Consider the following 25,908-nt stretch of genomic DNA (forward strand, 5'->3'; position numbering starts at 1 on the left):
AGGTCAATGTGATAAATTTAAAAATATTTCCCTCACCCTTCTTCAAAAGATTGCTAAAGACGTAAAGCAAGTACACTCTATATTACATTTAATAAAAAGCTGCTCAGTAGTAGATTAATTCAGTGGTACTCCAGTGTTGCCAATATTAACATTGGAGGGTGTCTGGAGAGAGAACACAGTTGTCCACCAATGCACCAACTTGGAAAAGATAGGGCTGGAGTCCAGACATTCCTAACTTCTCTTAATCAGACACACCACCCTAATTATCTCCTAAAAATAATGCTTTGAGCATGTAACTCCCTTGCCGAAGAAAGCAAGCAGCTTGCTGCTAACTGTGGGATGAAGTCCATATTCCCTAGCTGCTTTCAAACCACACTATGACCCAAATGGACATTTCCAGCATTGCTGTCAGCTGCTTCCCCAAATAAAGTCTCCACATTTCAGCTAAATGGTTCCACTCACTATTTCTGCAAAAAGTTTCTGCGTTTCCAATCATTGTCGTTACAGAGAATGCCTGCCTTCTTCCTCTTTGTTCATCCAAACCCTACCAGTTCTGTAAGATCTGGCTAAATTGTCCCTTTTCTGTGACCATTTCATGGAGCAGATGATCAGGCTCACAGGTTATTGGCATACCTGGGCCCCTGGGTAGCTCAGTGGTTGAGCGTCTGCTTTTCGCTCAGGCCGTGATCCTGGGGTCCTGGGATCAAGCTCCCCATAGGGCTCCCCATAGGGAGCCTGCTTCTCACTCTGCCTATGTCTCTGCCTCTCTCTGTGTCTCTCATGGATAAATAAATAAAATCTTTAACAAAAAATTGACATACTCCCAGTCAGATGGGTTATTGGGCCTACAATTTTAAGTGTTATTATCTTTTTTCTTTTTCTGGGTTTCTATCTTCTGGTCTACATTGTTTAGAATAGACAACTCTTATTATTCTATATAGCCCTCTCTTTGGTCTCCTTCATTAATCAGTTAATTAATAACCAACTCTGGATGTTATCCATAAACCATCCTTGTAGGGAAATGAGATCCATAGGCTACTATTTGTTATATCCAGATTTATTTTTCCCTTTTGGTGGAAAATAGCTAAGTGGTATCTTTTGTCACTAACACTGACATCTCATTGAGTTTTAATTTCTATTTGTAGAGGGCCTTTGTGGAACCAGCTCACTGCAGTCCATTCTAGAGTAAAGAATCTGTGATTTTGTTGGTTCTACTTCAAAGACTGGTGAATTTTCTAATCAGGTACTTTGTGGTAATATAAACTTTAATAATCATGGACCTTAGTCTTTTACTATGGGCTCCTTCATTCTTTTTCATTATGACCTTAAAATGACATTGTCCACATAGCATAGTATTTCGATATAGACAAAACTTCAACAATCTTCAGTTACAATATTTAGATTAAGTATTCTAGGCTCTTTACAATCTGAGATAACAGGTAAGATGTGGTTGCATTCACTGCAGAATATTGGTTTGAAAACAAAATTGATCCATGCATTTGGCCCCTTTCTTTCTGTACTATATAGAATTTTATTATACCTATAAGAATTATGGGACAATTTTCCTCAACCTTACTGTATTTCAGTAAAAATTAAAATGAAAACAATATCTTCTTGTATTATTTCTCTTACAGAATATTGAGGTATAATTAGAGATTACTGATTGGAAAATTTTCAAAAGGTAGTTTTTGTTTTTATACAAAAAGATCTTTCCTCTGATTGCCTTGAAGTCCTGGCTAGAAGCAGTACCACAAATCCAAAATCTAAACGTTCATTTGATCCTTGGAGAGTTTTCCTCAACTTAAATATTAATAAATCAAAACTATTTTGTAGGTGATATAATTAAAAATGGTAGATTAAAAGGAGTGAACACTCATGTAAACTATGGACTTTAATTAATAATAACATATCAATATTGGTCCATCAATTGTAACAAATGTACCATATCGATGCAAGGAGGAGATGTATTTCTCTGCTAAACCTGAAACTGCTTTAAAAAATAAATTCAATTAATTTCTTTAAAAGCTAGTTAATGTTACATATGTGCTTTTTATTTCTTTTTATTTTTTTAAAGGTTTTATTTATTTATTCACGAGAGACACAGAGAGAGAGGCAGAGGGAGAAGCAGGCTCCATGCAGGGAGCCTGATGTGGGACTTGATCCCAGGTCTCCAGGGTCACACCCTGAGCCAAAGGGGGCACTAAACCACTCAGCCACCCAGGCTGCCCACATAAGTGCCTTTTATAAAACTGTTGCCTTTGTCCTATTGTCATTTATCTGATATTTCTAAAGATGGAGTACTCTTCTCTGTCTTGTTATTTTATCCAGTTTTTCACTTTTTACTCTCAGCTGAGATCCAGAAAAACCTCCTTCTTCAGAGATAATTCCTCTTTTTGGGGGGGCAAATCTTTTGAAACATGAGCATTTTACTGTAAATGCAGCTTCCTTTGCTCTAATTTGACAATGGTATTTCAATTATGAATAGGTTAACATTAAGTACCCCTGCTTTCAGATGTCTCCTGTCCTCAAGATATGATTATGGAAGCACTGGAAATTTCTGATGAATACATCAGATAATACTAACTCAAAAAATATCTTGGGCAATCTTGACTTTTTCTCTGACTTGTGAAGCTTCATCTCTCTTGCTGACCTTGGAACCGGCCAAGAAAGAACACCCACCTCATCACTTAAACATAATGATTTTCTCCCACTAGTGACCCAAAACAATTGAAACTTGAGACATGAGACAAAAAACTACTAGCATTTGGGCACACTAATTCTTCTTACCCTCAATTTTCTTATTCAGTAATATGATGATTGCATATGAAGACAAGTGAGAGCACATTTTAAAGAACAACTGTTCAGGGACACCTGGGTGGCTCAGTGGTTGAGTGTCTGCCTTCGGTTCAGGTCATGATCCTGGGGTCCTGGGATCCAGTCCCATATCAGGCTTCCCACGGAGAGCCTGCTTCTCCCTCTGCCTGTGTCTCTGCCTCTCTCTCTGTGTATCTCTCATGAATAAATAAATAAAATCCAAAAAAAAAAAAAAGGACAAATGTTCAAAAAACATAACATGTACCTTCTGCCCTTCTGCTCTTCTCTTGAGGAAGTGGAATCTGTTCTCCACTTAGGGCCAACGTCCTTCCCCACTGACTGTGCATCCTTTTATCTCCTACAGATCTTAACCCATCAATTTCCCCCTCTCTTTATTCTTTCTCCTATTCCATAGACTCTTCTTTCTCCTACAACAAATCTGTTCAAATATCTTCTAGATTCAAAAAAGCTTTCCCTAGACTCAGTTTCTCAGCCTAGTGAATATCTTATTTCTAGTTTTCTCTTGACCTCTAAAACTTAAAAGCTTTATCTACACCCATTGCCTGTGCATCCATGTGATGCCTTTTCCTTGTATCCATGGCAATATCTTTCAAGCTTCCAGCACATCAGAAATGGTGTAGATTAAATACACCTATTACTTGTCTAGGTCTTCATAGTTTACAACATGCTCTTATAATTTTGTGAATCATGGTGGATTTTTAGCTTCATTCTCAGCTGTGTTTTATGTCTCCAATCTTATGGTTTTCTCTTCTTTTGTCCTCAATTTATACTGCCTTCATGCATTTACATATCCTTGAAAGGTACCTGGTACCCTTTAGACAACAGGTAAGGGATTTTAATTCCTAATTTTACTAACAAGGAAATTGATACTCATTAAAGAGTTTCTATGACTTGTTTCTATGATTTCTCACACATTAAATGACACTGAAAACAGGATTTAAATTCAGATTTTGTGATGCCGAACTTAGTATATTTCTGTAAAATCGTGGCTGGTTTCTCCAATAACTGCTGTGTATTTCTTCCTTTCTAGTTTAGTGGGCAATGGATATAATTCAGACCTTTATTTTCCATTTCTTCCTAATTAACCTGACATCTCTTATGTTTCCAATCTATCTTGAATTCAGCCATCAAAATTAGACCCATGATAATCCTCTCCTCAACTATTTTCTTATTATTTACTGTCTAAACACTATGTTCCTTAGCATGGCATCAAGGCCATCTGTTATCAACTCCTACCTTAGCTTTCCAATCTTATCAAGCCATGCATAGGGCAAACATTTTTGAGTATTTATTATGCACCAGGCAATGTTTTAGGTTGTTGAGAGCACAGTGACAAATAAGAGATGTCTGTTTCTCTTGGAATTAGCATTGTTATTCCTTGTCCTCCATTATACTGAATGATTTGTAACCCTCCAAACTTGCTGAAATATTTCCTTTCTTTGTGATTTTGCTCATGTTAGTACTAGCTATCTGGTCTACCTCTTCCTTTAATGCTCAATTTAATTTGCCATACCTAACAGGCTAATCCTGATCCTGTTTCTTTTGTACTGTAATATGTCCTTCCATCACCTCCACACTAGTTCTTTTGTCATCTATTCACATAAACATGTAAAAACATGTTTCACATCTTTCTTAATGGTTTGCCAACAACACAGGGAAGAAAATCATGTTGTAGTCCTTCTTATGTACTTTTCCCATGGCATCTCATATGATATCTTGCACAAGGTAGTGACTTAATAAATGTTCATTCACAGCATAAATATATGAATGAATGAAGAAGTATACAGGTATGATCTTTGTGAGATAAGTGATTCACTTTACCCATATCTCCTGAAATGATTTAATCAAAGATTTTAGAATACATGTTATAACCTGAGCTTTTTTTTTTTTTCTTAATGTATAATTCTTCACTGAAGTTTAAAGAGTCAGGCAGTTATAATGCACCTTGTGAACAAAAGCTGTTTCCTGCCACCTCTATTTTTCCTACTCTTTAGATACAAATATTTTCAATTCTTTTAGCCAATTCTTTAACACTTACATTTGTGTGTATATATATATAATATATAAAATGTAAGCATGTTGATAATTTTTGGCTTTTCAATTTAGATGTTTTCTATTAACTTCTAACTCTGAAACGAGAAGTTTTATGTCTTTCTCATCCCCACTCCTCTATCCTGCAGTGCCAACAGTTACCATCCCCCGTGTGCTCCATGTAGGTTACAATTTTGCTTGGATCTAAGTGTTTATGTGTACCTTATCACCATGACTACATGTAATACTGTGAATGCTATTCACAGCTAAACCATATAATGCTTTTTTCTTTTTCTTCATTTCCCAGGTGAAAGTAATTGCCCAGTTTCTATGTTTGCTTGGCTTTCCACATGCTTATTAATTTAATCTAAGATGCCACCTTAATATATCCAAACTCACTCAATATAATATGACTTTGGTTCTATGGAATAGCTCTCTTCAAGTTTTGACTTGTATTCAGAATACAAGTTTTGGCTTGTATTCTGAAGAGTCACCCCTCAAGTGTGCCATATCACTATTTCCATGGGGATTCCTTTCCTATCATCCTGGGGACTGTTGTCTCCTATTTCTCAAGTGGGACACCATTTCTTAGAGCCCATGCTTTTCCCTTGGCTTATTCCCTTATTTGGGTGGTGCTCACCCTCCAGAGTCTTCCTAAGAAAGAGGTCATGAAAAACAAAACAAAACTTGAGACTCAAAATACTTGAGATTATCTTTATTCTACCTTCACACTTAATTTATGCTTTGTGTAGAGAAGAATTCTAAGATGCAAGTAATTGTTCTCAGAAATTTGAAGGCATTAATTCACCATCTCCTATCTCCTAGCATTACTATTGAGACACTTCTGTCATTCTGAATCTCAATTCTTCTTATGAACTCTCTTCTTTTTAGAACATTCATAATATGTTCTCTTTATCTCCAGAGTTCTGAAATTGCAATATGATGTATCTTAGTTTAGATTTATTGTTATCTCTGGTGTTGGGTTTACTTTGAGCTGAAGACTTCTGTCCTTATGTTTGTGAAAGTACTGAGTTACTTCTTTGGTGATTTCCCCTTGTCTATTTTCTCAGTTGTCTCCTTATGGGACTCCTATCATACAGATGTTGGACCTCTGAAACATGTCTGTTTTACTTAGGGAGCTCCAGGTCATTATTTTCAGATCTTTTTTCTTAGGCTTGTTAAATTCCACAGAGACTTCCAAATATTGACTTGGAAGTATGCATGCATGCGTGTCTACCACGTTTCCAAATGGAAAAGGGTAAAAAATACTTGGATGCTTAGCATTATGCTAAGAATGTAGGCCCAACCCCCCTGTTCCCTCCATGTGTCTGTCTGCAGGAAATAAATCTCTTTAGTCATCTACTACGGCGTGTAGTTGACCTGTTCCATGGAGTAGAAGAGGGGATCCCGAGGTACAGCTCCTTTTTAAACAACCCCATTTCCAACAGAACTTTCGGATGTACTGACCCATTCTTGGGTCGTTATTTGAAAATTTTCCCAAAGATCAGCCTGCTTCTGAGTTTTCCCTGTAGCTGACTTAGAATTTAGCTTTCCCAAGTTTGCTCCAAGCTTTTGGAAAAAACCAAACTTGATTTTCATTTGAGCAGAGGAAGTGAGTTAAATGCAAATGGTTAATCTGCTACCTTTAATAAAATGTCCTAGGGTATGTATTCACAGTGGAAGAAAAGATCCAGATTATTATTTAATAATGAATTATTTTTGATCATGAGCTTTCATAAAAACAGAATTTAAAGAAAAGTACAGTTATTTTTGTAATTCATATTTCCTCTTGTGTGTGGGGAGGATCTGCTAGGCAATTACCATAAGGGAGCAAATTTTTTTTAAAAACCCACAAATTTTAAAACTTGATAAAAGCCAAGAACAAATTTTTTAAATCTTAAATTGTTGTTAATAGTTAAAAAGTATGTCCTTATTCTTATTTTAGTTAATCTGTTCCCTTTTGCACTGGGCGTTCTGGGTTTATGGCTTTTCAACTGGCTGGCATTGCTATTCTAAAATATACCTACCTGTGCCTGCCTGTGAGGTTCCCACAGGTTAGTTTTTGCTGCTGAGGAAACAGCCATTACTAGCACTGAATTTCAATAACTTCCTGCAGGCAAACACCTGGAGGCAATTACCTGTACTTGTCTGCCAGCAGACACAAATATGCTTTAGGATGGGAAAACTATATATCTGATTTTCTAAAAAAAAAAAAAAAAAAAAAGAGTCCAGCTCCTTTGTGTAATGTTTTACTTGTGTCTGAATGAAATGCTAGGTTATCCAGTCTAGGAATTTATCCTCCAACCTAGTACAGGCTGATAAACCCACTTTTTTGAGCACAGAATTTCTGATTATTAGATATTTCCTAGAAGTCTTATCCTCCATCTGATGTCAGAGCTCTTTTGCTCTCTTACAGGATATGGGTCAGTGACAGTGAGTGAAGGAAAATCAATAACTTACATGTTATGAAAAATGACAACACATTTACTTGAGATTCTTTAAAAAAAAAAAAAAAAGCTTGAGATTCTGTTCTAACAGACTCCCCAGTGTATTAAAAGAAGGGCAGGATCCAGGAAGGAAACAAAGTGCATGTAAAATTACATCACCCTTTATTTTAATATACATATGAATTTAACAATATCTTATAGATCTAGAGATGGTCTATAATGATAATTTTGGTGATGACTACTAGTTTAACTAAACCATGAAAGTTTTGCTCTTGTATTTCAATGTTGATGTTAATTACACTTTTAGGAGTATTAGAAATATCATCAAAATACTTTTGAAGAAAAAAAATGCTTTTGAAGATTTACAATTATATGTACTGAAAATAATGTTTGAATATATCTTCATGATTTTATAGACTGCCCCAGTAAGGATATCCTTGTTAATCATTATGTATGCAAATAGATCTCTGTTTTTATTCAGTGTAACTTCTAAGTTTCACTGCTTTCTGATTGTTTTCTTATTTCAGGGAAAACTAAAGATGATTAGCAAGTTCTGAAGCTTCCTTTTTTAGCCTGACCAAATTTCAACAAAAATGTCATTTCTTTCTCTCATTCTTCTTCCTGTAATCTGTCATTTTTTACCCTTAAGGTATTTTTTAATCCTTACTTTTTATTTATTTACTTTTTTTGCTATTTAGAAGCACAGCTTCCTTCAGCCTCTAATCCTTGTTTCCTAGATATATTTAACAATTCAATTCCAAAATACATTTTCTAAATTTCCATTGTACACATTATTAATGCATAAAGTTTCTGTTTTGTTTACCACAGAGTCTTCCTAGAGCACCTGTAAAAATATATTATTGGAAGGTAAATCATATTTTTCCATAGTCTTAGTGTTATAATTAGCTATTGCATTCCCAAGCAAGGACTTGTCATTAAATAAATTAAGAATATGACCAACAATAGACTGTAAACCTGAAACTATGACCACAACTCTTTTTAATGATTTAAAATACCACAGTGTTTTGTTCCAAGCCCAGCAGAATGTTAGGACTGGCAGAAATCTTAGAGATCATTGACTTTAACAGATGGATTTCACAGGTGAAATAAGAGAAACCAAGACCTACTGACTTTCTTGGGTCACACAGCTAGTTATCCATTGCCAGCTTGGTGTTGTCAACCTTCTTATTGCCTCCTAAATATAAGATTAAGATTAAGGTTCTGTCTTCAACATCTGGGCTGAAGGCTCAATCCTGAGATAGATGCTGGCTCTTCCCACCTCTCTCACTGGCATAATTTCTAATGCAAATTCTGTTTTCCCTTGAAGATAAGATGATGCCCCTTGGATGAAAAATTGAGTGATCCTACCTTCCACTGAATTGCTGTGGAATTCACACTTTCAGATGGTATAGATCACTGCTGAGGGTATATTACCATCATTGAAATATTTGTCTCACTCCTACTGTCTACCTAATATTTGAGGAAACACCCTATATCTGAATTGTAATGATGATCTTTTATCTCTTAAAACTATTCACAATATCAGACATTCAATAAAATTTATTGCTTGAGCTGCTACATACCTTTGTCAGACTTTTCTGCTGGATTGCATTGTAGGGATAACCCAGAGTTAAAGTGTTTGCAGTACAAAGAATCACCAACTGAAAGTTCCCCATATTATTTTGTTCTTTTGTCAGGTTCTTGCATTCCCTTAATCTTGCTAGCGTGGGAGGTCAAATTAAATAGATGTATTATTTGCTATTAGAAAGCTTGTAGTGATAGCAACTATATAAAACTCTTTGTGAAATCTTTATCAATAGAAAGTTATTCTTCTCTTGGGATGCCCCAAGGCCACCTAGTATCCAAACAGGATTCAGCATTGGCCATTTCTCTCACTTCTGGCTTAAGCTAACTGTCTTAAGATTCTCTGGTCTCATTTGATCTTTCAGATCACTGCAGAGATGTAACCTCTGTGGAATGGTCTACTAGTTCCTTGATCCAGTGTCTTTTCCATACATACCTTCTAATGATTTACTGCTATGGATGTTTACCCAGAGGGCCTTGGGCTTTCTCTGATCTTAGAGCAGTGACCCCAATGCTATAAAAGTGGTCTACTGGCCCATTGACTTCTTAATTACCACTTCTCTACTACTAGTTGACAATAAGGCCTGCCCAAGGCTGATTGATCAGCTAACACTGTGAAGCTTTAGCCAGTTGGTGAAACTCCCCATCTGTATGACTATCTTCTTTACCCCACAGATCGCTAGGTCTCTTTAGCCACCAAAGTAAAACATAAGAAAATCTAAACTTTGTCTTTCTTCCTTTCTTTTGAATCTAAAAGTTTTGAATAGGGACTTATGTCAGCTAGCTTTTGATGTATAACAAATCACCGCAAAATGTATTAGCTTAAAATAATGATTTATTTCGCCCATAATTCCACAGGTTGTCAATTTTGTGGGCTCATTTGTGCAGTTCTTCTGGTCTTGGCTGGGTTCACTTGTGTGTGTATGGTCAGCTCCTGGGTTGGATGGGAGCTGGTTGATCTAGGATGGCTTTATTACATCCTAATAATAATATGAGGGGGTGTAGTTGGGTGGTGATAAAATCATAGAAGTCATGAAGATTATTCTTTTGGTACTTGTGCAAACACAAAAACATGTCTGATCTCTAACCTTTCCTTTCTCCAGTGAAGAAGACATTCAGTTGACCCACTCTAGCGTTGGAAGATCTGCCGTTTAAAGAATGAAGTGGAAGTATATAAAACATGTATAGGCTAGCTCAAACTTTATCCATGTCCCCTACTCCACCTCAGCTGTACTAGAAGGCTTGTGGATGAATGATAAAGAATGGTAAATATTCATTCCAAAAACATATTTGGATTGGGACTTGTCTCAGGGGTAAATAAAAGCCCCTGGATCCCAGGGTGTCTTTTTTAACACTGGACCAGTCATCATTCATCACCTTTAGGATTTTATAATTGTTCCCTAATAGCCCAGACCCTAAAGGTCATTGTAGAAATCCAAACAAGTTTCCAAATTGCTGAATAGGAGGCCTCTTCCTCTGTGCCTCTCCAAATGGAGATATGCTGCAAGAGATGAGCTCATAGCAAACTGGCCTAATTTGGGGCACAGGGAGAAGGAGAAAAGGGGAAGAGCACAGCAAGCAGCCCATCCCTTGATCCCATGGCTCCACAGGCTCCACAGAGTTCCTTTGAAGGTGTTCTCGTCCCTGCCTATCCTCACTGTCTCAATGCCACTCTTTCACTCCATCCCAAGAGCCTTTCCCTGAAGTTTCCAGTATAATTGCTTTTATTAAAATGCTTTGTTTATTCTCTAATGTCACTGGGCCCTTATTTTCAGATTTTTTTTAAATATTGAATTTATCCTTGGGCTAAAAATAGAGTGATATAACAAAAGAAAAAGTAGAGCAGATATTAATAATAGAAAACAAACACACTATGAAGAAAATCAACAAAACTAAATGCTCTTTGATCAGGAATAAAAGAGGGCAGAATTAATCAACGTCAAAAGCCAAAAAAAAATTCAATTTTGAAAAAAAATCATAATTATTATGAGAACATTAGCATCTGGGTGGTTCAGGCAGTTAAGTGTCTGACTCTTAATTTCAGTTCATGATCATGAGGTAATCATCTCAGGGTTATGAGCTGCATACAAGGAGAAGTAAATTCTGTCCGTAGTCCTTTTCCTAAGGAAATTGAACCCATAATCAAATGCTTCCCATAAGGGAAACTCTCAATAACCAAAAAACAAAAGACACTGGTTTTTATCAAACTTTTGAATAGAACAAGAGGGAATATTCATCATTTTATGAGACCAAGACAACCTTGATTAGGAACCAAACAAACAAACAAAATCCCAAAGAAAATATGAGCAAAAAAATCACAGGCCAATCTTGCTCATAAACATAGAAAAATACAAATTCATCTTTAAGGAAACTTTTCATAAAACCGGAGTAGGCTACATACTTTCCAAATGCTTAGCAGGAAAAAAAAACCAAAACACACTCAAAAAAGGAAAAGTTGTTCAATAGGAAAATTCTGGAAAGAAACAATGTCAGATATAAAGCAGAAAGCATGAAACAAGATGACAGAAACAAGTGACTATGTCAAAATAAAAATATGAATGGATTAAACTATTTTGTTAAAAAAAGATGAAGATTCTCAAATTGGAAAAAAGATAAAATGTAATCTTATTGTTTATAAGATTCATTAAAGGTGAAAATAAGGAAATGAGTCAATGTATCCTAGGCAAAGATCAATTTAGAGAGTACTATTTGTCAATTTAAAAAAAGGCACAAAATACAGTAAATGCTACAATATGCTTAACCTTAAAAAACATTGTGCTCCCTTTAAGAAGCCAAACATATTGTATGATTCTATTTATAAGAAACCTTAAAAAAACAGACAAATAATTAGAGACAGAGACTATAGTAGCTTTGCTTAAAGCTGGGGAGGGCAATAAGGAATTATTCACATGTCGTTTTTTTTTAGTAGGATGAAAATATTTTAAAGTCAGTTGTTTAAAGCTGGCAATTAACTTCTGAAAAATGTATTTAGGAGAAAGTGCAGCCAGAGACAGAGACATTAGAGCCTGGAGAAAGAAGGGGAAAATTAGTTAAGAGCTATTTCTTAAAGGCAGAAATTAAGAAAATACTAGAAGAAGAAATCAAAGACAATGTAGAGACAAAATATAAATATACAGAAGTTTTTTAAAGAATACACAATCACTGTTTAATAAATATGTTAAAAAATAAAAATAAAAAAATAAAAATAAAAAAATAAAGTCAGTTGGTGATGGCTACAAAATTGTAAAAATCATTAAATCATACACTTAAAACAGATGAATTTTATGATATGTAATGATGTCTCAATAAAAGTGTTAAAAATATCAATTTATGATAAGCATAGGGTGGGACCCAAATAAATGATTTTATAGTGATACAATAAAGCTTGCCAAGTCATAAACTTTTATATGTAAATAGGGCTGCACAAAATAGACACATAAAGAATACTAGAAAAATTCACTTTCAAAGAAAACTATTGAATTAGTATCTGTAACATGATCCCATTAAAAAAACACACCTTAGTATTCGTTTGTATGTATTTGTTAAAAAAATATAGAAGAGCATACCCCAGAGCTTCTAACATTTTTTTAAAGATTGTATTTATTTATTCATGAGATACACACAGTGAGGGGCAGAGGCCTAGGCAGAGGGAGAGCAGGCTCCCTGTGGGGAGCCTGAAGCGGGACCCGATCCCAGACCCCGAGATCACAATCTGAGCCAAAGGCAGATGCTTAACCAACTGAGCCACCCAGGTGCCCCTATTACATAATTTTGAAAATGAGCTTTATCACTGTTGTAATTAAAGTAAAATTCTCAACTCAGTCTTTGAGTTGAGGCAAGCAATACCATCAAGCAGGCAACAATGTAAGTATGAAGATGAAAGATTTGATAATATAATTAGCAATGATGATTCAATTTCATTCTGTCTCCTGAAAGAGAGATAACTCTAGTCTTCTTGCACCCGCAGAATGCCAGACACTGACAGTCATCATAAATAGGTCCCTGCAGTGATCTGCTAGGAAGGAAACACGGGGCGTGTTTTGTCAACACTCTCCCAAGGTTGGATGTTAGTAAGGAAGGACCTCAACTACTTCCATCCTACTGGTACAAAATAGACCAAATAAATACAGAAAAGTTACTTCAATAAATAATTCAAGACATTTTTGAGCAGGTGTTTTTGTAGAGCTTGTATTTTGACTTCCTTTAGCAGAGCTATCTTTGAGAATGTTCATGTCCTATGTCAGCTGCAGGATGGCATGTATCACCTCCCAGGCCGCTGTGACCCTCGTCACAGCTTGGGGAGGCACAATCCACAGGAGGGTCAGACAACTAGCTTGGATGATCACTTCTGTGGTGCTGGTCATCAATACTTTATCCCATTCTCCCACCCTCCACTGGCTCTGAGGCAAAACAAAATGGCTTGGCATGCAGGGAGACGTCTATCCTGTCCTGTTCCAAGAAGGAGAGGAACCTGTACCATCGCTGATGGTGTTTTTGTGAGTTTTATTCTTTGGGGTTGGAAGTTTTTTTGAGAGCCATCTCAATAAACTATAGTGCCACTAATTCAGTATTGGTCATGGAACTTTTTTTTGGCTAAGGATTGTGCCACTCTTAGCTCTAGTGAGAAAGAACTACAGATTAAATCCCAAATCCAGAACCCATGACAACCTCTTTCCCAAATCAATAACTGAGAACAATCTTAATAAACACTCCAAAGCAGAAGTGATCCAAGTAGATTTTGTGATGACAGTGCTGTATGGGTAACTCAAGATTTAAAATTGGAAAACAAAACAAAAACAGAACCCAAAAACCTTTCTTCCTCTAAACTCAACTAAATGAAAATATTAAAATATTAAATGTCACCTTGCTAAATGACATTTGAGTAAAAAAGAAAGAAATCAAATATGCAATTACAGGTTTAGTAATATTAAGAATTTAGACATGGACCATAATGAAAACATTTATCATCACCTACAAGGAAAGCTATACCCTGAGGAGAAAAAGTCTTCTTGGGGTGCCTGGCTCAGTTGGTTCGGCATCTGACTCTTGATTTTGGCTCAGGTCATGATCTCAGGGTCATGAGATTGAGCCCTGAGTCAGACTCTACCCTGAGTCTGGAGCCTACTTAAGGTTCTCTCTCTGCCCCCCACTCTGCTCATGTACAGTCTATCTCTCTCTAAAAAAACAAATAAAATATTAAAAAAAGAAAAAAATCATCTTTAATGCTTCCTGCCCCCCCACCTTTATTGAGATATCATTGACCAGTAAGAATTCTATATATTTAAGGTATACAATGTGATTGACATGATATACATATACATTGTGAAATGATGACCCAAACTAATTAACACAACCAACACCTCATGTAGTTACCATTATGTGTGTGTTTGTGTGTGTGTGTGTGATAATCCTTACCACCTACTCTCTTAGTATAGAGTAGTATCTACTCTCCAAGTATGGTCTACAGAATTATTAATTATAGTCATCTTATTGTACCTTAGATCCCCAGAATTTATTCATTTTATAACTGAAATCTTAAGTGCTTTTTTTATCACTAAACCACAATGAATAAAACAAAAAATAAATATTTAACTCAAGAAGCTAATATTACAACAAAAGGAACCTAAGAAAAGGAATGAAAAAATTATTAAATGTAAAAGGCTCATAAATCAGAAGAATAAAACATTGACCAATACAAGAGATTGTCTCTTAAACAGTCCAGCAAAATTGATAAATACCTGGCAAGGTCAATTAAGAAAAATAGAACAAAAATACAAATATGTATAATTAGTAACAATAAAGAATAATCACAGTTGAAAAGAGATTTAAGTTGAATTTAGAAGAGGATACTCAAATTTAGAAGAAGACTCTTCTAAATTGAGAAGAGTCCTCTTCTATAGTGATATGGATGCATCCAAAGGAATGGTCCATAGCGGTCTTCAAATAAAATCATGGAGAATCTACTTTTATCTAAAATTTGGAGAATCAACTCTCCTAATGCCAAAGCTTAAATTTCAGTGGACCCTCAGGCTCACCTGGTCTGTGTGTCAGACCTGCGTCACCTTGGGATTTCACCATGCTGAAGTGTTGATATTCACGTCCTTGACCTTTCTTCACTCAGTGTATTGGCACATATTTGGTTAATATATACTTAGCTAAATGGTATTTAGATGAAATTACTTAAAAAGTAGAATCTTTAAAATTGTCTGAAATGAGTTTTGGAATTATTATGAATATATTTTGTGTTCTTCAGAGATACCTCCCAGTTGCCTTTTGGCAAAATATTTAAAAGACTTTTTTTTCTTTTTTTAAACCAAGAGTCTTCATACTGGGCTAAGTAGAGACTTTTTAAAGGGGATACAATGTGAAGTTTAAAGGACACAATATACAGAGAACAACTTTGTTATATCCTCTTCCCTGGTGTAATGTAGGTTTCTTTTTTTCTTATCTCCCCTTTCAAAATAGCCTTGTCCCACTTTACAAAAGAAAGTTGAATTGGTTAGGATGGTCTGGGAAACTTCAAAATCTCAGTGGCTTAAAACACAGATGTTTATTTCTCATTTATGCTGTACCTTCCACCAGGGAAGGTTTGGGTCTTTATATCACGTTGTCCTCACTCTGACCCTCACTCCATGGTCAATGGATGGAAGGTTGCGAATCATCGTGGCAGAAAGAAAAGAGAACTCTGGAAGGTCTTGTAGTGGAATTTAATGCTCCTGCTTAGAAAGGACATACATCACTTTCCTTTACAATGCAGTGGCCAGAACTAGTTTGTCTACCATGAGCATGGAAAGTACAAAGTCTGGACAGGTTCAGTGAACAGCATTAAGACTCCCCCGATTTATCCCCCTGGCAGTGCATGGCCTCTTGTCCACAGGAATTTCTAGGACATTAAACAAAGGAACTTGTGGAAATACTGTTTTTTGCAAAGTCTCCTTTTATAATTAGTCTATGAATCAATATAAGTCTATGGAGTTTCCAGTTTTTTTCTTTCTCATACATATTTTTCTTTTTAAAGGTACAGCCAGTGTATTAGGAACAAGGGTCTTTGCTCATGGGAGATTGTTTTGAGATCCGATCTTGCAGGGAGTGGAGAGCGATGGATATTGTCTTTTACAGTTTCCCCTCTTGTTCTAACAAGGACTGTCAAAAAGTGCATTACTCTCTGAGGAAAAGGTTAGAGAAGGCAAAGCAAAGGGGACATTGGCAAGACATATTGTAGCAGAAAAGACTATTTCTTTTTTCTTTCATTTGTTTAAATGTGAGCCATTTTCTTTGGCTATTCTCAACACTCATCCCTAGGACTCACTCACTAGAAAGAAAAGCATATTCAGGGAACAAGTGAAGATTGCCAGTACTATTTGCTTTAAAAGTAATTGGGATCCAAATTTTGGGGATTATACTAAATTTTTTTCATTTTGGATTTGGTATATATTACTCAATACTTGGTTATAGCTTGTTATATCAAGTCGTATCTTAAAAATATTGCATTTCTAGACTTTTTTCTACTTCATTAAAATTTCAAATTAATAAGATAGCTTCTAAAATAATTTTTAGCACTTTGTAAAATCTTCTTTCATAAAATGTAGAAATGTTTTATAGTGTGAACAAAAAAGTTGTTTTTTTTTTTTTAGATTTTATTTGTTTATTTGATAGAGAGAGGGGGCACATTCAGAGGGAGATGGAGAGAGAGAAGCAGACTCTGTGCTGAACAGAGAACCTGACTCGGGTCTATCCCAGAACCCTGGGATCATGACCTGAACCAAAAGCAGACACTTAATTGAGCCACCCAGGTACCCTTATAATGTGAACAAAATTAATGAAGCTATTTTAGGATCTTTACACATGATTTTTAGTTAATAATTCTAAAAACCGAATGTCAAAATCTAAATACATGCATGTATATAACATTTAATAGATACTATGATTTCACTATATTTCTCCCTTTATAGTAACATCATGTTAGCTCTACACTGCACTATAAGAGATCAAGACATTTAAAAGTGTATAGATTTATTTTTTTAAATTTATAAAGTAGAAGGATTTAGCATATTGAATCTACCCAATTTTAATCTTAATCACTCTTAGTAAACTATATTACAAAGGATATTCCATAATTTACAGTGTTTTTTAAAGATAACATTCCTTGAAATAAATATTAACATATTTATTTGAACTGAAAAATGCAGTGTTTCTCTGACACAAAGTAAATCTAAATCTGATTCACTTGATAGATTTGAAAACAAAGAAAGGCTTTGCTAAGGAAGTTTCAGAGCAGACATTTCCCACATGTTGAATGCCCTAAATCTTTAGTTCTAGAGATATTAATAAAATACACATTTAAAGGTTGTGACACGGTAAAAATAATCTTTACAAAAATACTGTATTGAAAGGTTCTGAAATGAAAAAAGAATTTTCTCAACTCCTCATTCAAAAATAAGTTCTTATTTGAAGTATAACATATGTACAGAAAAAGTGCACAGATCATGAGTGCATAGTTTCAGGAGTTATCACCAGTTAAACCCACCTGTGTATTTTTTTTACCACCCAAAAATAGAGCACGACTAGTGTCTCAGAAGTCTCCTTTATGCCTCTCCTAATCCACCATTGTTTATTAATAAATTGTTTTGAACACATTGCCAGTAAGAACAAACTAAATCCGAAAGAAAAACAAACAACAAAAAGAATAGGCATAGTAGATTACATTGGTCAGCAAACATTCACTCCCCCACCCCATATATCATCCCTGAGAAGACTATTCACCCCACCTCAGTGAAACAGGGCTTGGTCATCTGACTTCCTTTGGCCAATGGAATGTGGGCAGGGGGGCAGTGTTCCAACTCTGAGCCCAGGCTTTAAGATGCACACATCACGCCCACTAATGTAAGGAGAACATGCTCACTGCACCTTCATTCTACACCCCCAAAAGCAACAATGCAAAACAGATCTGAATTGCCCCAGTTGACCTACATACTTGCCAGAGACAGAAATAACCACTTTTTGTTATATGCCACTGAGATTTTGTTGGTAACACAGCAAAGGCTGACTCATATAATAATCATTTGGTAGATCTCAATAAAGCCTAAGTGAATGAACTCTAATGACCGGGTAACACATCCATTCTTTGCTTTCAACAAAATCGAAGAATGAATTAGAATTGTCAAAAGATAGATTATTAAAAGTAATTTCATCAGTGGGTGACTTTTTGGCATATGATCCAGAAGTGGTTAAACAAATTGAACAGCATTGCTAAAATAAAACTTCTATTCCAATCTATTTATATGAGCAAGGTTTCTCAGGGCTTACATCTAGAAACATGAAATATATAAATAGAATTGTGAGCTCTGTCTCATTCAAGCCATAAGCAATATTTATCTTTAATACAGCAAAATAACCCAACCTTATTCATGTCATTAAGCACTTTTCCCCCCAATGGTTAAAAAAAATTGTTTAATGATTATTTATGGAAATTTGTAATATAGTTAAGTTGTTTTGACCAATTATGTACTACTAACAATTGCAATGATAGCTCTACCCAAGAGGCAATTAACACTTAGAGCCTTATGTTCATTCACAGGTAATTATAAAATTAAACTTTCAATTTATGTGCATATTTTTATTGTAGAAAATAATGGTGATAAACGTAGTTTCAAGAATAAACAAATTCTCTGGGGGAGGGAGTAGTGGAAGCTGGATAGAAATATAAATCCAAGGATAAAAGAGATGAAGCACAGTTTCCCATAATTAAATAAAATCTGATTCATATATTTAAAAAATAGGATAGTGGTATCAAATTGTTGTGGCATTGGGATGCCACTGGATATAATATGATCTACATTTTATTCTTAAAATATTAATAGTTACCAAATTCCATAATCTTATCTTTGTGAATTTATAAACTTGTGCTGAAAACGAGGAGCTAAATATAAAGTACCTGAGATTTCATTTCCTCTGAGAGGGGAATTAAGTTTGAGAATTACCAGTATAAGCTACTGGTGAGTTACACATGTTTCCTTGATAAAGACAAGTATTTGGAATTAGCTGATCACTTCTATGAAGGTAAATGGTAGTCAGTTGTATCAACTCAGAAGACAACAATATTAGCCCAATCTACCACTCAAAAGTAAAGGTGATGTTTTTACATGGAAGTAGAAAGTAACTGTTTTATAAAAACGACAACAACTTCTACTGTGGAGACAATATTCTGGGGATCAATTTGGAAACGTTTCCATCATTATACAATTTTGTTACTGAAACCCGTATATGTCACTTAAAAAATTCTTGTATCTGCATATCTAAAAACCTGGACTGCAAAATAACCTCATCTACTTTTAAAATATTCAAAATATGCAGTCTTAGTGGTTTTTAAAATTCATTTGTTAAAAATATAAAAATTATATGTAAAATTATGATTATTTTAAGAGGCCAAACTAAAAATAAAATTAAATAAAAAAGATCAAACTGATTGGCTTCAGGGAAGCTGAGCACTTCTTAATATTTCCAGCAGTATCTATATAATCGATGAATGAAACAGAAAAAAAAAGTGAATATAATGATTTAGTAAGCTTGTTGTGATTTATTTTTTCCAATTTGAAACTATATGTATTTGTGAGGTATTGTTATTACTAAGATAGCTTTTAAAAAATACCAAAATGGGGGGGGGGGGCTAGGTGACTCAGTTGAACGGCTGCGGTAGGCTCAAGTCATGGGATCAAGTCCAGAGTGCTCTTAGGCTCAGTGGAGAGCCTGCTTCTTTCTTTACCCCCTCCCCCCCAACTCATGCTTTTGCACCCTATCCCTCTCTCTCAAATAAATAAATGAAATCTTAAAAAAAATCAAAACAAATTGAATTTAGAAAAAGGTCTTTGATCTCTATATCAGAATGTATCACATGAAGATTAAAATATAACAAGGCCTATTTAATCACAAGACTCTTACTAAAATATTTTTTCTGACTCTTACTAAAATATTAAGACAATTTCATGCCGGGAGGTGGGAGAAATGGGGAGATGTTATAAGATGAATGATTTCTGGGGATCCAGTGTACAGCATGGTAATCATAGCTACTAATATGGTATTACATACTTAAAAGTTACTAATGAATAGATATTAAATGTTCTTATCACAAAAAAACAAATAATAATTATGTGATGTGATGAAGGTGCTAGCTAATTATTTTGCTATGTGTGTGTCAAATCAACACATTATACACAGATTTAATACAATATTATATGTCAATTATGTCTCAATAACACTGGAAAAATATACTGTTTTAGAGGCACAAAAAGGTTATTTTTACTAAGACCATTTTTTATTGGTCTACAAAGTTCAAAAATTACTTTTAAGTAGTTTATTTCATCTTTATCTCATCCTTAAAATTTTTCTATTACCAACTTTGTTTTATAATTGAATGTAACCCATGAATATAGTAAGCAGTAAATATGTGAAATTATTAAATAAGTATATTGAGGTGATATTAAGGTTGTAAGGATAAATCATTGGGAGCCTCTTCTCTATAAAACTTGATGAGACTGAGTTAGAATATCATAAAGAAATAGATTGTCAGCATGGAATATATAAATAACCAAAATTGGCTCAATATGTAGAGGATCCATCATGAATAAAATTGAAAAAGATAATTATCCCCCCAAATTTGCCAAAACCAGATGATTTTATGGATGTTATTTTAAACTCTGAAATTATAGAGTTCTTTTGCAATTTAAAATGTCCCAGAGCATAAAGAAAGATGGAAATCTTCCCAGTTTATTTTAACCTTATACCAAAACCTGATAAAATTATCACAATGAAAGAAAACTACAGCTAAATTTCACTTATGATTATAGAGGAGAAAAAATCCTAAATAAAATATCATCCATCTAAATGTATTAAAAGAACAACAAATTACTAGTATAGTAGAGTTTATTCTTGGAATCAAGGATCATGTAGCAAGAAATCTATTAATGTAATAGATACAAATGATAAAAAAAGTAAGTCATGTCAATAGATGCCCTTCAAAAATACCCAGTTAGTTCAACATCCATGTTTGATAATATTTTTTTTTTTTATGTTTGATAATATATTTAAAGGAAGTAGAAAGAATATTCCTTGAATGTTTCATATATACAAATATTTTTTTCACGCATACACAAATACAAATGAAAATAAATATGTAGGTACTTAAATGGGTTTTTCTGTGTCTCCCTCCCTCCCTCCCCCCTCCCTCCCGCTCTCTCTTTCAGAGGCATTCCTATAAAGTCATAAATACTGATACAGTTATCTGCTATTTCGAGATGTTGGAATCTTAGCCAATATAATGAGAAAAGCTAAATAGGCTGTAAACTACTCAGATGAAATAAAGTATCAAGTGGATACCAGTTTTCAGTTGAGAACTTACTACAATAAATAAGAAAGTTTAGTAAAATGGCCATTTGCAAAACACACAACACAGACAGACCTATTGACTATAAAACAGTTTTCCAATAATAGCCAATGATATCCAGGAAGAGAAGCCTTCATAACAAGAGCAAGTGTGAATTAGCTGGACATATGCTTAATTAGAATTGCAGAGATCCATAGGAAAACATTTACAACATTTTCCAAGGGCAACTACAAAAAAGTGATGTTGCTAGATCAGAAGACTCGATGTTGCTATCGTTTTTTTTTTTTTTTTTTTTTTTTTTTTGTGGAATTACATACAAATTTATCAGAATTCTAGTGGGCTTCTCTTTATAACACATGACTGAGTGATACCAAAGTTCAACAACAAAAATAAACAAACTGCAAAAACCATGGACATTTCAAAAACTAAGCATGAAAAGAGATTTTACTCTCATGTTTTTCAAAATATATTATCAAAATATAATAGCTAAAAGTGGAACTGAAATAGAATGATAAAACAAGATAAAAATCCTAAAGTTCCAAGCATACTTAAAAGTTTAGTGTATGCTAAGATCTTTATTAGCAACAGGAAAACAATACATATTATTTAAAAATAGTGTTAAAACAATTGGTTAACCACTTTGGGGGGGGGGGAGACAAATTTCCCACCCCATCCCATAATCTAAAATAAGTTCCATGTAGATTAAAGATCTTGAATATGAAAAATAAATTGTTTATACTTAACAGGAATTCTCTAAGCATGGATCCAGGGGTCAGATCCAGGTTTTGTGAGACTCAATCAATTTTAGAGCTTTCATTAAACTAAATAATTTAAAAACATGAATGTAAAATTAGAAAAAAATGGATTAAAATTGCTTATAATTATTCATTAAAACATAAGGAGTATTAAGTACTCTTAAAATTTAAAATTACTTGATTAATTTGCATTATTTTTCCATTAGCTTTACTGAGGTAAAATTGACAAAACTGTAAGATTTTTAAAGTGTACAAGTAATGATTTGATAAACATATATAGTGTGAAAGGATGTCCCTTATTGAGTTAATTCACATATTATCACCTCCATATTTACTTTTATTTTTTGGCAAGTGCTTTCTCTTCTTTCTTTTCTTTCTTTCTTTTCTTTCTTTTCTTTCTTTCTTTCTTTCTTTCTTTCTTTCTTTCTTTCTTTCTTTCTCTGTTTCTCTCTCTCTTTCTTCTTTCAAAATTTGAGAGAGCGAGAGAGAGCATGAGTGAGAAGAGCAGAGGGAGAGAGAGAATCTCAAGCAGACTCTGAGCTCAGCACTGAGCCTGATGTGGGGCTTGATCCTAGGACTCTGAGACCATGACTTGAGCCAAAACGAAGAGTCAGATACTTAACATACTGCTCCACCGAGGCACCCCAGCAAGTGCGTTATTTCTTTTTTTTTTTTTCAAACTGTTGTTTTCTTAAAACCATTAGTATTAATTAATTAATTTGGATTTTATTATTTGTGAAAGACACAGAGGCAGAGAGGGCGGGGGAGAAGCAGGCTCCATGCGAGGAGTCCGATGTGGGACTCAATCCTGGGACTCCGGGATCACTCCCTGAGCCAAAAGCAAAAGCCCAACCACTGAGCTACCCAGGCATCCCAAGTGCATTATTTGTTAAGCAATTTGTTAAGCAGCATATATAAAGTAATTGGTAGAGTCTGCTTTAATGATGTTTGACCTCAGTATTCAAAATGTTGCATAGAAAATAAGGAGTTTCCCAATTAGTCAATTTGAAATAAAGAAGGCCAATTATTATACAGAAAATAACACTTCAAAAAAGCAGAGCAAATTGACAAAGTCACAGGGAGTGAATGAGAGAAAATGTAATTTAGGGACATGCAGGAGAAAGATCATCAGAGACTAGGAAATGGGAAGCAGAGGAACAGGTGTACAGCAACCAAACTAATTACTCGGCCAAGGCAAGTGTGTCTGACAACAGAAAGAGGGACAGGCCTACCCAAGAGTTGTCCTGTGATATGTGCAAGAAAGAACCCAATACAAAAAAGGGGGGGCAGATTTTGGAAAAAAAATAAGATGAGCTGGGATGAACAGAACAAGTCCATGTGATGGTCACATACAATAACCACACTGTCGTATGCCAGGGATGATAATGGAGACATCTAACCAATGATGTGACAACTGAAATGAGGAAGGTCAGAAAGCTTTCCAAAGGGCCAGGATGGCAAAGGAATAAAATATCACGTGTCCACCAGGAGGGAGAGAGGCACACAGGCAGTAGAAAAATGGGGGGAACACATTGCAGTGGATGATCACAGTACACTCAGGGAATTATCTGGCACAGATGAAATGACAAACAACAACAAAACAACATGGGAACAGTCTTACTGTCCTCTGGGGTGGTCATCCTCCTGACTCCTGCAGAAACCAGGGGCACAAGGAAGCCACTTCGGAGGAACCATGGAGGCCGGAGCATAGTGTTTCCATCGCAGGCTGAAATCTCTTCTAGCTTCTTTTACCTCGGGAAAAAGGAGCAAGAGAAAGAGTCAGGCTGTCATCTTCTATCCAAAACCTTCTAGGGTTTTTCTTTGCCTTCAGAACACAGCCTTCTGAACACAGCATCCAAATCCCTTCATAATAGGAAACGAGTGTAAGATCTATTTGCTATTTTTTTTCAGATTTGTTATGGCATGAAAATCATCATTTCAAGAACTTCTTGGCAGGAGCTAAGGTAAAAAAAAAATAACTTTTATATTTGAACAGGCTTGCCTTTAGCCTGTTTTTCAGAAGTCAAGACAGTTAACAGCTTCAGTCTTGTGGAGTGACTGGACTTGGAGTCACTTGGAGTGACTGGACTGCCCAGCCCACTCCCCAGAGGCAAGAATGCAGGGGCTGAGGGCTCACAGCTCATGGTTCTCAACTCCCAGAGCAGAGGTGAGGGCACCGTGGCTGCCGCAAGTCCCATGGAGCCAGTGGTTGATGGGGACATTGAGAAAAGGCCACGTTGTATTTGTTTCAGTGTTAAAGGCCAAGAAACAATAAAGATTTGCTAAGGAACCGGTCAAGACAAAATAGATGACACAGTAGAGAGCCAAAGACATACCTATCTGGCAACAACTTAACGGTGGTCCGAGAGGCAGTAAAGAGATGGTCCTCTGACCACAGACGAGATGACAATGTTCCATTGAGACAGGGGAGTTAGAACACCTGCTAAGGGGACAAACAGCTACCAGTGCTAAGTGGACATGTACAGTGTCCTTTGGATAGGAGTCATATGGGAATGGGTGTGTGTGTATGAAAGATTTCATTTTATAACAAGAAGCCAAATGCCAAAAATGCATGCTAACATCACTGATTTTTTTTAAAAAGATTTCATTTATTTATTTGAGAGAGAGAGATAGCAAGTGCGTGAGTGAGGTGAAGGGCAGAGGGAGAGGGAGAAGCAGATGCTCCACTGAGCGGGAAGCTTGACGATGCAGGGACATGGGGATGTGGGACTCGATCCCAGGACCCCCGGATCATGATGAGAGCTGAAGATAGACGCTCAACCACTGAGCCACCCAGGTGCCCCTCAATGACTTTTTTTTTTCTAACATGCCAATTTTAGGGACCTTTTAAAGCCACATATTCCACACTATCTTCATCATCATTGATAGCAACTCATAAGTGAGATCATCATCATTTGCTTACTCCTTATTCCTGTGGGGCATTCATATTCCCATCTCAGCATATGGCTACACAGTAACTTGGGCCAGAAATCCAGGAGTCATTCTAGATCCTTCTCTCTTTTGTACTTTGACCTCCAGATAATTTAACTTCCTTTCTCTCTTTATATATATATATATTATATATTTATCTACTACTTTTCATAAAAATTTGATAGTATGTCTTCTCTGTTGGAGTGTAAGTTCACTGAGAAAGAGCTTAATTCCCATTTTTCACTTCCATCGCTTCTTGCATTCATTGCCTTAAACACTCAAACGTGTCATGTTATATTTTTTTTCAAAGGTCAAGGATTTAAAATGTCAATACTCAAAGGCTGACAAAATTGGCCTTGTACATATGATGGTTTGTTCCCTGATGGCTGTCCAGAGTAAAGTTTTACTGGACTCCTTCTCTGCTATACCAGCAGGCCTTGTTCAGTGATAGGTGACAGACACCTCACCATACCATCCAAGCCTATGGATGGTGCCCCTTCAAGTTGGGATGTCTTCAGAGCATCCGCATTTTGAACACATGCAATACAATAATTAGCATTGCATATTAGAGGGTAAAACTAATCAGTAACTCTTAGAATTACTGCAAAAAAAATTGTTTCTAGATTTATACACCAAATTTCACTGTGCTGCATATAAGTAAATCGCAATCCTTATGCTCAATAATCTTCTACTTTAAAAATAGGTAAGAATGACACATCTAGAGATGGATAAGACCGTAGATAAACAAAATGAGTGCTTCTGACTTGGTTCCAATGGAAACATTTCAATCTAACTTAAGAAACTCCTAACTCTTTTCTTTCTCAAAGCTTTGTTTTTTATCTCGTTGTTTATATGATTGTTATCATGGAAACTAAGAGAATCATTCATTTGACTTTACCTTTTGATTAATCCTATTCTTCTATAATTCTTTTTCTTTTTTTTTTTT

General features: G+C 35.3%; 1 long non-coding RNA gene across 5 annotated transcripts in view; it reads left to right on the plus strand.

Moving 5' to 3' along the window:
- Positions 1-25,908, plus strand: part of LOC144306395 (uncharacterized) — a 79,440-nt gene that overhangs the window by 1,506 nt on the left and 52,026 nt on the right. For 4 of the 5 annotated variants that reach the window (XR_013373472.1, XR_013373473.1, XR_013373475.1 and 1 more), the window contains exons 2-4: positions 1,146-1,243; positions 10,001-10,162; positions 23,943-23,995. This is a non-coding gene — a long non-coding RNA (uncharacterized LOC144306395). Of the gene's footprint in view, positions 1-1,145; positions 1,244-8,141; positions 8,181-10,000; positions 10,163-23,942; positions 23,996-25,908 lie in introns of all 5 variants that reach the window. The other variant, XR_013373476.1, reaches the window with a different exon arrangement.

The sequence above is a fragment of the Canis aureus genome, chromosome 37, assembly GCF_053574225.1.
Source record: "Canis aureus isolate CA01 chromosome 37, VMU_Caureus_v.1.0, whole genome shotgun sequence".
In the NCBI taxonomy this organism is placed as follows: domain Eukaryota; kingdom Metazoa; phylum Chordata; class Mammalia; order Carnivora; family Canidae; genus Canis; species Canis aureus.